Genomic DNA, 11,104 nt, shown 5'->3' with positions numbered 1-11,104 from the left:
TTTTTCACTGAATTCTCACATCACTTTTTGTATCAAGAGGAATAAAGTCCCTTTTATATTTCATATGCTATTAGCATCTCATTTTTCAGTGTAGCTGAGAAATGGTGCTGAACACACACAAAAAATTCCCAGTTTTGTGTTCATTCATTTGAAATATTTACATAATTTTACAACAGAAACTGTTTTTACATATAATTAAAAGATGATAACAACAGCGTCTCAAATTAGCAAAATAGAGACCAGATGTTTCCATGATTCTGCCAGGTGTGAAGGTTTGGAGTGTTGTAGGTATTAAAATGAGAATAATCATCTTACTGGCAGTCAAATGAAGAGGATCCCACACACCTCTTATAAACATTTCCATCTTAATCCTTTCTACACTAGTTCTGGTTAATACAGCGATTTAGCAATTGGTAGTGCAGTATACAGTAGTAATATAGTTTAAAAATGTATCAGTGGAATCACTGTAAGCTATTGGCTAGAGAAAAGCATAGGTGCTTCATAGTACATGGTACTGTTTTATACATTTATTCTTCAATATTCCAACTAATTATATGTTACTCTTCTTGTAAATGACACTAGATGTTTGTGGTCCTTCATGAATGGCAATACTGAAGAAGGTGCTCAGAGTCACAGAGTATAGTTTATGCTATAGGTACCATATGAACATACTGTAGTTCACTACAGTATAGCCTTGACTGGATTTCATGGGAAACTTTAGCATTAAACTATTACCTGTGCCTCTTAAAACAGGTTTATTTTTTTTTTCCCTAAGGTTACACCTGTTTGACAGATTACACCGGTGAAAGCTGATTCAGCTAACCAGGTGCCTACGCTCAAGTAGACACTTTTCAGCCAGTTTATGCCTCATTTATCAATTCAGCTTCACTCAGCTGGAAGGAATCGAACACTTCACATTCTGCAAGCGACACTTAAACCGTATTCCCTTCCCCAAAGAGCCTCCAGCCCAAAATAGCCAAGACAAACAAAAGCGAGACCCAGGATAATGAGGGAGAGGGTGAGGCAAACAGAAAGTGGGAGGGTTGCTTGGAAAAAATGTGGGTTTGGGGGTGGTAGTTTGTTTTTCAGGGAAGGTTGCAGGAGGAAAGAGGAGGTGTGCGGCAGGCAGCAGGTGGGAGAGGGGTCCCCGTGTCCGTGGCACAGAGGAAATGCCACTGTGGGGAGGCAGAGGTGGGGGGAAGGAAGGAGGCGCGAGGGCTGGGGACAACCAGCCAGAGCTGGGCCTTGGGGGTGACATGAAGAGGGATGCTGTGCGCGGGGTACCCTGACCTGCCAGCGTACCAGTGCCTGCCCTCCTCCCAGCCTGGCTGTGAACCAGACCCAGGGGAAGGCAGATGTTTTGCCAGCCCCTCAGCAGTGAGGCTGCCCCTGCCTTGGGGTGGAAAGGAGGAGAGGAACGGGAGGAGAGAGGAGTGTGCTGCCTCCACTGCCTCTGCTGCCCAGGGCACGCTGGGGTTTGTCCTGCCCTGTCGGCTTCTCCTTCACCGAGAAAAAGTAAAAGCAGTTTCAGGAATATTTGAGGGAGACGGTGAGATGGGCTTTGAGGCAAGTCCTTCAGCTGTTGTCTGTCCAACTGTGCTCTCAAAGAGTGGAAACGACCCTCAGTTATCAAAAAATACTGTGGGTTTAAAGCAGAACCTGATGATTTCAAAATCTTCTACAACCCCATTTTTTAGATCTTTTTTTATACACACTTGTCCTCCAGTGAGGCAGTCTTTTGTGTCCCAGAAAATATACCATGTTTTGGGGTAGGAGGTAAATTAAACAAGAAACTAGATATTAAGCTCCTTAATCTTCCCTTTTTTTAATGCTGTTCGCATCACCAAGCACAACAGATTCCATGTCCCTGACTGTGACTCATAGATGCTCTCATAATAAAATTACCAATAAATACTATGGTCTGCTGTAGACTGAACATTTGAAAAAAAAAAAAAAAAAACACAACAAAACCCAGGTATTTGATAGTTTTTAGAACGTTTAGAGAGCTGGATAACAAAGGTTCAAATAATGAGTTAGGAATGTGCACATGTCTGTAACCAAACCACATATGCATGCAGCCCCCATACACCACGATTATAACTTGTGCTGGGGGCTTTGGCAGGCTGTGATGATGAATTCAGTTCAACCAAACCCTTCATCACCCTCAGACCCCCACCCTGTCTCTCCTGGTATGTATCAACATTGCCACCTCCAAGGCAAAGGTATCTGGTTTGCAGGTGAATCACCGTCAAAGTGCCCGAATTTTCAGCCTTAAAGTAACTCAAAACTGTGGCTCAGAAATCAGCAAATATTTATAGGAAAAAGAACCAGTAGTTTCTGCAGGCTATCAGAAAGTATTACACTTTGGACAAATGGCAAATATAGGAAATACCCACACTCCAAAATATTTCTTTGTTGAAATAATGTGGAGAAGCAAAAAAAAAATAAACAAAAATAACTGAAAAAGAAAGAGTTTTACATTTTTCTTCCTTCACCTTAATTAGATGGTAGAACCAATATTGGCCATAAGCTCAGTAGTAAGGAGGGATAAAAATATCTACAAAGCTAAGGCTGTAGTCATTGCGTAAGTGACTATTCCCAGCGGAGTCGACAGACAAATCTATGGAAAAGGGTGTAAGAATGGTCTCAGAATCGCAATAAATTGAGTAATTCTATTTTTATATTAGAGGCTTGAACTGAACAAAATTTGAGACAAAGCAGGTGAATGCAATGCAAATGTCGTTTATTCCACTCATCATCATCTTCATCCCTTGTATTTATGGCAAGTTTGCGTAGGATTCCTCTGTTTGTCTTTTTGCATTTAAAAAAAGTTCTTTCATACTACCAGGTTATTTTTTTTAAATCTTCCTGACCTTTAGTACCTAGGAGCTTATTTAAAAGGAACCACATGATGAAAGATTGTGGCTTTGGCAATATTTCTTATATGAAGAGTACAGGGCGTGGTTCAATAACGGTGAAGAAAGAACTTTCTGGAGAATATTTTTCTCCTTTTTTTCTTTATCTAAGAAGGAAATTCTTCGTCCCCTTTGAAATAAATAAATAAACTTTCTGGCAACTAGGATATATATAATTTTGGATGTGCAGAATTTCATCAGCACACAAAACAAGACTTCTGTCCATCGATGGTTTCGTATTTGTGTTGTGCTTCAGCTCTGCCTATGGCATTTAAGATGAGTGGAACAGTATATCCTAAAGGACCATTAATTCCATGTAATGCACTGGAAACTCAGTGTCAGTAAGAGATGGATCTGGTCTTTGCATTATTTGAAAGGGACAGGCAGACACAAAGCTGAAGGTGCCTGAATTCCAGTAGGCTTGCAGAGGCTGCTCACTCCCGGGCAGGATTAAGGAAGACTAACATAGACCCATGTTTTCGGGAAGGGTGTCCACACTCGGGAGATGTGTCAATGCTTGAAGAAGGGTGTGTTTTTTGGATTGCAACAAAATAAGCCAAGAGTGGCTGGCAGGCCGGTGAAGCCAGCGGGAAACCGGGCTATTCCCGTCTCCATGAGGTAGAGAAGAGCAGCTTGGTTTTACGGCGCGTGGGTTGGGAGCCAGCACAAGGATACAAGGAATAGGTAGTTACGGCTGTTGAGACGTGTTTTTGAAAGTCTAAGTGGACTGACATGCTGAAACCTCAAGAAGCCAGAGGAACGATGCAGAAAAACTACACTTTGTGCCTCAAAATTAGACTTTCTCTCTTGAAACAGTCACAAAACCCAAGTACTCAGAAAAGAAGAGGTTCCTTTGGCAGCTAATGACAAAGACCCCATGTCAGTATTTGGGTGATTTTGTGTTGATAGAGGATGCTCACAGGCAAGTGATGGCAGCACCAGAGCAGTTCAATGCCTACCTGCAGAAGTGGTGACCTGCTGATGCTCCCAGGCTTTCTCTGTACCCTCCGAGGACTTGGACACTTTCAACTCAGCACAAGGATGCTCAGCCCCACCAAGAAAATGGCTGCAAAGGTCTATGTGCTGAAACTGGATCCCTCCCTCCTCACCCCATCACTGGCTCAGACGTCTCTGTGAAACGTGGTGTCATAGCCTGGCTCTCCCTCATGGTATGGTCCACCCAGACAATCCCTTTGGGGGCAGACAATTGCTTCACTTCCCTGCCACACCTGAAGCTGCTGGTGCCCACCTCTCCTTGCCCAACAGCACAGACAGGCAGCAGGCACAGGCTCCCTCCTCCCCAGCCTCAGGGGCTCCTACCCACCCGCTGCCGGGAAGGGGCCCTGACTCAGCCTGGAGACACACACCAGCCTCCAGCCTGGAACGGGGCCACGCCAGCGGCTGAGTGCGTATTAAACAGCTGCAGAACGATGGGCAGGCAGCGACTGCATTTCAATTAAACAGGCATAGAAAAAAGTGCAACCAGAAGCTGCATTTGTGTTAAAGAGGCATAGAGAAAAGTGCCTGCGCAGATGGAAAGCGATGGCCAGGACACACAACATTCTCCCTCCTTTTCCCCAGCCTCTGAGGAAAGCAGCCGCATCTGCAGGCTATGAGATGTTCCTCCCCACATAACCCACCATGAGGCATTCACCACCCGTACAGTGGCTCAGCCTCCAAAAAAAGGGCTGGAGGGCTGTGGCCACTGACCCCGTGGTGAGCCTGCGGCTTTCCGTCCCTGCAGCCCAAGGATGGACTCGAGCCATGGGGCTGGTGGGTGCGGAGGGAATGGTGGGTGCACAGGGCGATGTGCGCTCACTCAAAGGGCTCTGTATCTCCAGAACAGCGTCTTTGACCCCCCAGGTGCCACCAGAGGCCGTGGACCTGGTTCCCCCATGTTTTTTGTCTGCACAAATCTGGAGTGACTCCGCAGGGGTCAATGGAAAAAGAAAAACATGTGAGGCAGAAATCTTATGCCAGAGAGCCTGGGCAGCCAGCAGTTCTTCAGAGGCAGGAAGGGTATCTGTCACCCAAGGAGGGATGGATTCATTATCAGCCAGAGTAAACAGTCGATTCTGTAGCTAATTTTGTAACCCTAATATGACAGTAAACCTGAAACTACCCCACATATTCAATTTTTATTAATAATTCCCTGACATGCATCATATCCTTTTCAAGGGAGCCTGTGAAGCTTTACTCAACACATAGAGGGATTCTTATATTCCAGCTTAGAGGTTTGCATCGGGGGTGTGGGGGTGTGGGGGTGTGGGGGGGCAAATGCTGTATTTTACCCAGCTGCATGAATTTGGAGTGATTTTAAGTCCCACAAGTTTGCCCTTTTTCTTTCAAAGCTGAAGAAAACAACCAGCCAAACAAACCCTTTTATTTCAAGCATAATAACCTCAGCATAATTCCAGAAAGTTCTTAGAAGAAGTGAAACCTTCCCTGCAATCACGTGGCACATCAACCCCCCGTCCGTACAGCCTCCAGGGAGCTGCCTGACGGGCGAAGCATGCGGTACTGGGGGAGTCTGTAATGGTGCCGGAGGTTTACTTGTAGTTCTGCCTGGGGAAATGTCAAACCATCTCTGTACAGCACTGTGAATCCAAACTCTACGTCATCTACCATTAATTTAGGGTTCTCTTCACTTAAGGTAACTGTAGTAGTTCTACACGCCCAAAAAGAGGCATTTAAAACTGGCTGTTCGCATCCCACCATCCTTCTTCCTTTAAAACCACTCTGATCGCAGCCCTATTACCGCTGTTCCTGCTTTCTTGCTGTTTACAGTTTATTGATGCAATTCCTTCCTTCACTCTGGCAGAGTAAATGGCTCTGCTGTTACACTGCGTTTTACCCCTCTCCCATCCAGCCATGCCATCACCCTACTGCTGCCGTGCGGAAAACCTGCAGGGCACAAACCGAGACTGCAAGGAGCAGCATTAGCCCCAGAGCCACCCCGCCTTAAATAGCCAGCCCTACGGAAAATATTTTGCTAGTGCAAAAGCTCCACCAGTGGGGAATAGGACAGCGAAGCTCTGTGCTGTGCTGTATTTACAAGCTGCTTTGGAAGTGCAGAAATTGCACCTGTTCCCACACAAATCTCCCTGCTCCCCCTGACACTGTGTAAGAGGGTTATTACTGCAACATCCTGCAATGTAATCCTGAAGGGTATAGGACAAACTCAAACACCCGCAGAATACAGAATAATAGGACTCTGAGAACCAAAAAGGCTGGGTTATATGAAGGGTAATGTCTAGGAAAACCCTTAAGCTAGGAAAATACAGTCCTGTGAAGAAACATCATTGCTCCCACGGTGCAGGTATTATAAGACACACGCTCCAGTTTTGCTGGAGCAACGATAAATCTGACACACACACACACACACACACACACACAAAGCATCAGTCCTGTTGCCTGTTTAGGCTTGCTTAAGGCTAAAATACCTACAAATCCATTCAGCACGGGAAGTACTTAATCAGCAGTTTCCTGGGTTTGCTCTCATGGCCCAGAAATACCATTCCCACAGACAGTTTAACTGTAGAAATAAATGTATACTTCCAGAGCTGGCTAATTAAATAGTAAATTAAAATAATTACAATAATAAGAGTAAGATACCATATTTCTACCATTCTTTAATAGCCACCTGTGTTCCTTTTTTGGAGAAGAACGCTGGATTTCAAACTCAGCCCTAGACCTAGAGGAATTATTCACTCTTGCTCCAGAGTAAGTTAATGTACAATTCAGAGATGCCTGGAGGGAACCTGTTGCCAATACTGGAGGGAGGCCTGGAGTAATTTACCCACCTCCTGAGCAGTTTACTACCTTCTTGTAAGGTATCCTTTGGGGAGATAATGGGTCCTTGGCTGTCATCTACATGGTGTTCAGCAGTGGGTTTTTTATGTTCCAAATGTAAGGTGTTTTCCAAAAAAACTCCCATCAAGGCATAACAAGCTGGCAGTGTTTCCATGAAAAATCCCAAGTACTGAATCTTGTGGGAAAGGATGCTGACTCACTGATACTGATGGCTCAATACCGAGCTCTGATACAAAGAAGTAGGACAGTGGCATTATTCAGGCAGGAAGAAGAAAGCTACAGAAATGGGAAAGCAAGAGGGAGGAAAAGACAATTTTATGTTTCCTTATGATTGAAGACATACTATAAGAAGAGTGAGTTCAGACATTTGTCATACATGGTTTTAGTTGATATGCACGAATTTGTTTTATTCAGGTTCTCTGTGTTGTGCATCAGGAATACAAATTCAATATGAAATTTTAAATTGTGGGGCATCTATCTCTGTTCTTATCCCAAGCCATGAAGAAAGTCTTCCTCTCCTTTCTCTATGCCAGACTCTGAAAAGCATCTAAGTCTCCTTTCTCTGAGTAAAACCTGCAATGGATGAGAAAACATTGATTTCAAATGGACATTTTGGAACTGCCCTTTGTGGGAGGGCATCTGATTTATGGTGTGGTGTCCCTCATGACTTCAGTCGGATGGCTTATGCCCAAAAATATAAGGCAATCTTCAGCCCCAAGTCAGGCATGCAAAGATATCTCTTACTTCTTACATTTCTTTTAAATTATGATTTAAGGTTTCTGTCTGGTATTCTTCACATGGCCAAGGCTCGCTTGTTTTTGTTGGATTTGTAAAGGCTTTAGAGAAAAGAGCGACTGAAAAATTAAATTGCCACAGGCAAGCAAAGTAGAGCCAGCCTGCACCCCTGCCAGCATGGAAAGTCATTGCCAGCACAGACAGTCGTTGCTGCAAAAGGAAATACTTTCAGTATGACAGCTACAGTCTTCAGACAAAGAATTATAAGGAAAAATGCTATTTCAGTGTTTATTCAGAGAAGGAAATCTTGCTTCTGGAGAGATGGGCTGAGGAGGAATGGATTCAACTCAGTTTTAGTTCAGCTATACCATGTGGGACTACGCGAGCAGTAACCGCAGCCACCGGGAGTCAGCCCAGCCGCCCAGCATCCCGCCTTGCAGCCATTTTAACCCCCCAAACGTAATGCTGAGCACCAACCAGAGAAATTCTTGTGGAAGCTCAGATTTCAGATCCACTGGCTTTCCACCTCTCTCTCCCAGGCAAGCGCTAGCTGGTTGTGCTGGAGGGGAATTTTGAGCCTGCGGAGACAGGCACCTGATTGCCCAAAGACTTTCTGGGTTATGCTGATGTGCCTGGTTTCAGTCTGGTCTGCACAGATCTTCTGCGAAGTTTCAGTTCCTCTTTACTTGTGGATTTCTCTGTCCAGAGAAATTTAATCTTTCATTGGATGCCTGATTCTGGTCTTGCTTGGACTGGTGTTGCGCGGCTGTGTATCTTGATCTGGAGTTTTATTTTCTGAAACCATAAGAGAATGACTGGGTTCTGCAGCCTACCCCAGATCATCAACCTCTGTCTTCATGCTGCTATGGCTCCACCCGTGGAAAGTGGCCACAAACAACATGAAAGAGTAGCAAATGAGCTAGCTAGTTCCTGGAGATGCATTTCCAGCTAGAGGAGAAAAAACGGATTACCACTAGGAGCAGCAGGCTGGGAACTCCTATTACCAAGGCATACTTGCTACTGGAAACAGCAGGAAGCTCAAGGGAAATGATTAGTGCCTGCTTGCTGATGCAAAGAGCAGAGAAAAAAAATATTCTCAGATTAAGTCCATGGGTCACTTCAGTGGTGTTATCCTGAGTCAACAGTCTGGTTTCCTTTTAAATGCTTGATTAAAATAATATCAATACGCTACAAGTGGAGAAGCAAAGTATTTCATATTGTCTCTGTCAGCTACAGTTTAACACTTCACATTTTGCTGCTCAGTCCAACGCCTTTGTGCTCAGAAAGATTTGGCAAGGAGGTTTGTTTGAATATGGCAAGAGAGTGAGCTTTGGCTCGGTTATCTGCTAACTGCATCTGTCTGGCACGACGCTCTGCTCCTCTCCCATGGCCACAAAGCCACCTCCCTGAGAGCCCGCTGCAGCCACCCATGGGCAGAGCCCAGAGGGCTTTGAGTATTTCACCCGATGGGGAACTTCCCCTTACTCCAGCAGGAAGGGCTGAGGGAACCCCAGCTGCAAAAGTCAAAGGGTTTAGGTCATTCACGTGGGAAAATCTGAAAGCACTCTCAAATTCAAAGCAAGGGGTTAAACCAGGCTTTTCCTTCTGAAGAGTCTTGTCTAAAATGGAGCAGGCAATTCTGTCTCCCCCGCCTCGCAAACTAAACAAAAGCAAATGTAATATGTTCAACTAAAGCATTTTAAATTAAAACAAAAGAGAAAAAAAAATCAATTCTTTTCATAATCCTGTTTTTATTTTCTAAGCATGACATGCTGAGCTGAGCTAACATGAATGTCAATCCCACTTGACTGCAGTAAGTGGAATGGTTCCAGTTCATACAAAAGCTGTATATGCCTGTAAAATCAGGGAGGAAACATTTATTTAAACCTTCAGAAATAATTAAATCATGTGTTTATTACAGTGAACGGTTAGATCTGATTGCTTGGAAGACTGGGGGACAGAAAATAGTGTTAACTTATGCTGCTTAAATATATTTTGGATCTATTTTCTGAGATTAAATGGATGCAGAAAGTGTTTCCTTTAACAGGCATTGCCACAAACAATCTGTGGAGCAGGGACTGAACTACTTAGTTCCTCTGTGCAAAAAGGACAAAAAGTACTGGCCTAAAACTGCCTGCTATGAAGAAGGACTAGGGAAAACAGGGAGTGAAAGCATCTCTAGCTTCCCAGTTGTGGCAGCTCTCCTCTGCTGGTGCCCTCCATCTTCTGCCTGAGCAGGTAGTGGGGAACAAAACAAATCTTGTTTTCCCCTTGGCTTAGTTTCCTTTTTTTCAAAAAGACCCGAATTTCTTACATTATGGTATGTTCAACTTGCATAGGTCCCCTGTCCCACTTTCTGCCCTGGCACGTCTCTCCTGCTGTGCCTTCTTTGTGGGATAGCTGCGTACAGCCCATTAATAAAGTCAGATTAGTAAATCAAACCCACTAATCATCACATCCAAAACAAATAGGGCCCAAAGTTGCAAAGTAAGAAGGATTTTGCCTGCACTCCTGCATCTCTTCAGAAGACAAGCCAAACTTTTAAGAGAGTTGGCAGAAAGTATTAAAAGGAGCTTTTCTTACCAAGCAAGAGCAACAGCCGGGTGTTGAAGTGATTACCCTCAAAAGAGCTCAAAGACAGACATGCTTATTTGGCTTTTTTTCACCTGGGTTATCCATTACTGTTTTTCAGACAAAAATTACTTGATTCCTGTTCAACAAACAGTGAAAGCAGCTTTTATTTGACATTGTATAAGAATGTCTGTTACCCAGAAGTGTAGCTCTTTTTGATGGCACAAATGAATAATTATGACTACAGTGGAAATTCTGGAAAGAGCATGCAAGGAGGAAATCAGTTATTTATCCCTTTCTGGAAGAAAGGCCCTTCATTTCTTAATAACTGCTGATGTTCCTGCTTTAGCAGCCTATGTGCTTTCATATGGCCCTGAATCGAAAAGGGCCTTTACAACTGGGGAGCGTAACTTGTCCGTCTCCCTGTGGCACTGGCACAGACGGAGAGGAATGATGCATCAGAAGAGCTGACGCACTCAAAAGAGTTGAGCCCAGACCTGTATCCTGGATCTGAGCCACCTTTTGATCCTGGCACAACTGTCATAAGGGTCCCACCCCAGTGCCTGCCACTGAATACACTGAACCTGCTCCCTTTTCTCTCCCACCCATCCGTTCCTCAGCATGGGGAAAGAATGACATCCCTGTTTCAAGTCTGAAGCCTGATTGATTCATGGACAGGGAGAGGCAGCGTGATATGTGTCTTCTGCAAGCAGCTCATCCAGCTGCCCGTGTTGAGCAGCAGCTTTGTGGCTAAATGACCCCCAGGTACAGAAAAAGAAGCAAAAGAGGTCTGGGGGCAGTGGGGGAGAGTAAGATGACAAAAAGATGGATTCAGAAAAAGGAGTAGGCAAAGGTGAAGGAGTAAGTAGGATAAAATAGAAAACTGTAATTACAGGTGTAGTATGCTGTATTCCAGCTCTCACAAGGCACATCTCATGCATGTTAGACACCCTGCATTTCTATGTCTGGGTTTAAGTTGGTCATAAAAGACTGTTCCTAAGGGGGTTAGTGGTGGTCTGCGTGCTTAGAGGCGAAGACCACAACTGCACGCTGAGAAAGGAAATCTGGAA

The sequence above is a fragment of the Falco naumanni genome, chromosome 3 (genome assembly GCF_017639655.2).
Source record: "Falco naumanni isolate bFalNau1 chromosome 3, bFalNau1.pat, whole genome shotgun sequence".
NCBI lineage: Eukaryota > Metazoa > Chordata > Aves > Falconiformes > Falconidae > Falco > Falco naumanni.
This window is presented reverse-complemented; position numbering follows the sequence as displayed.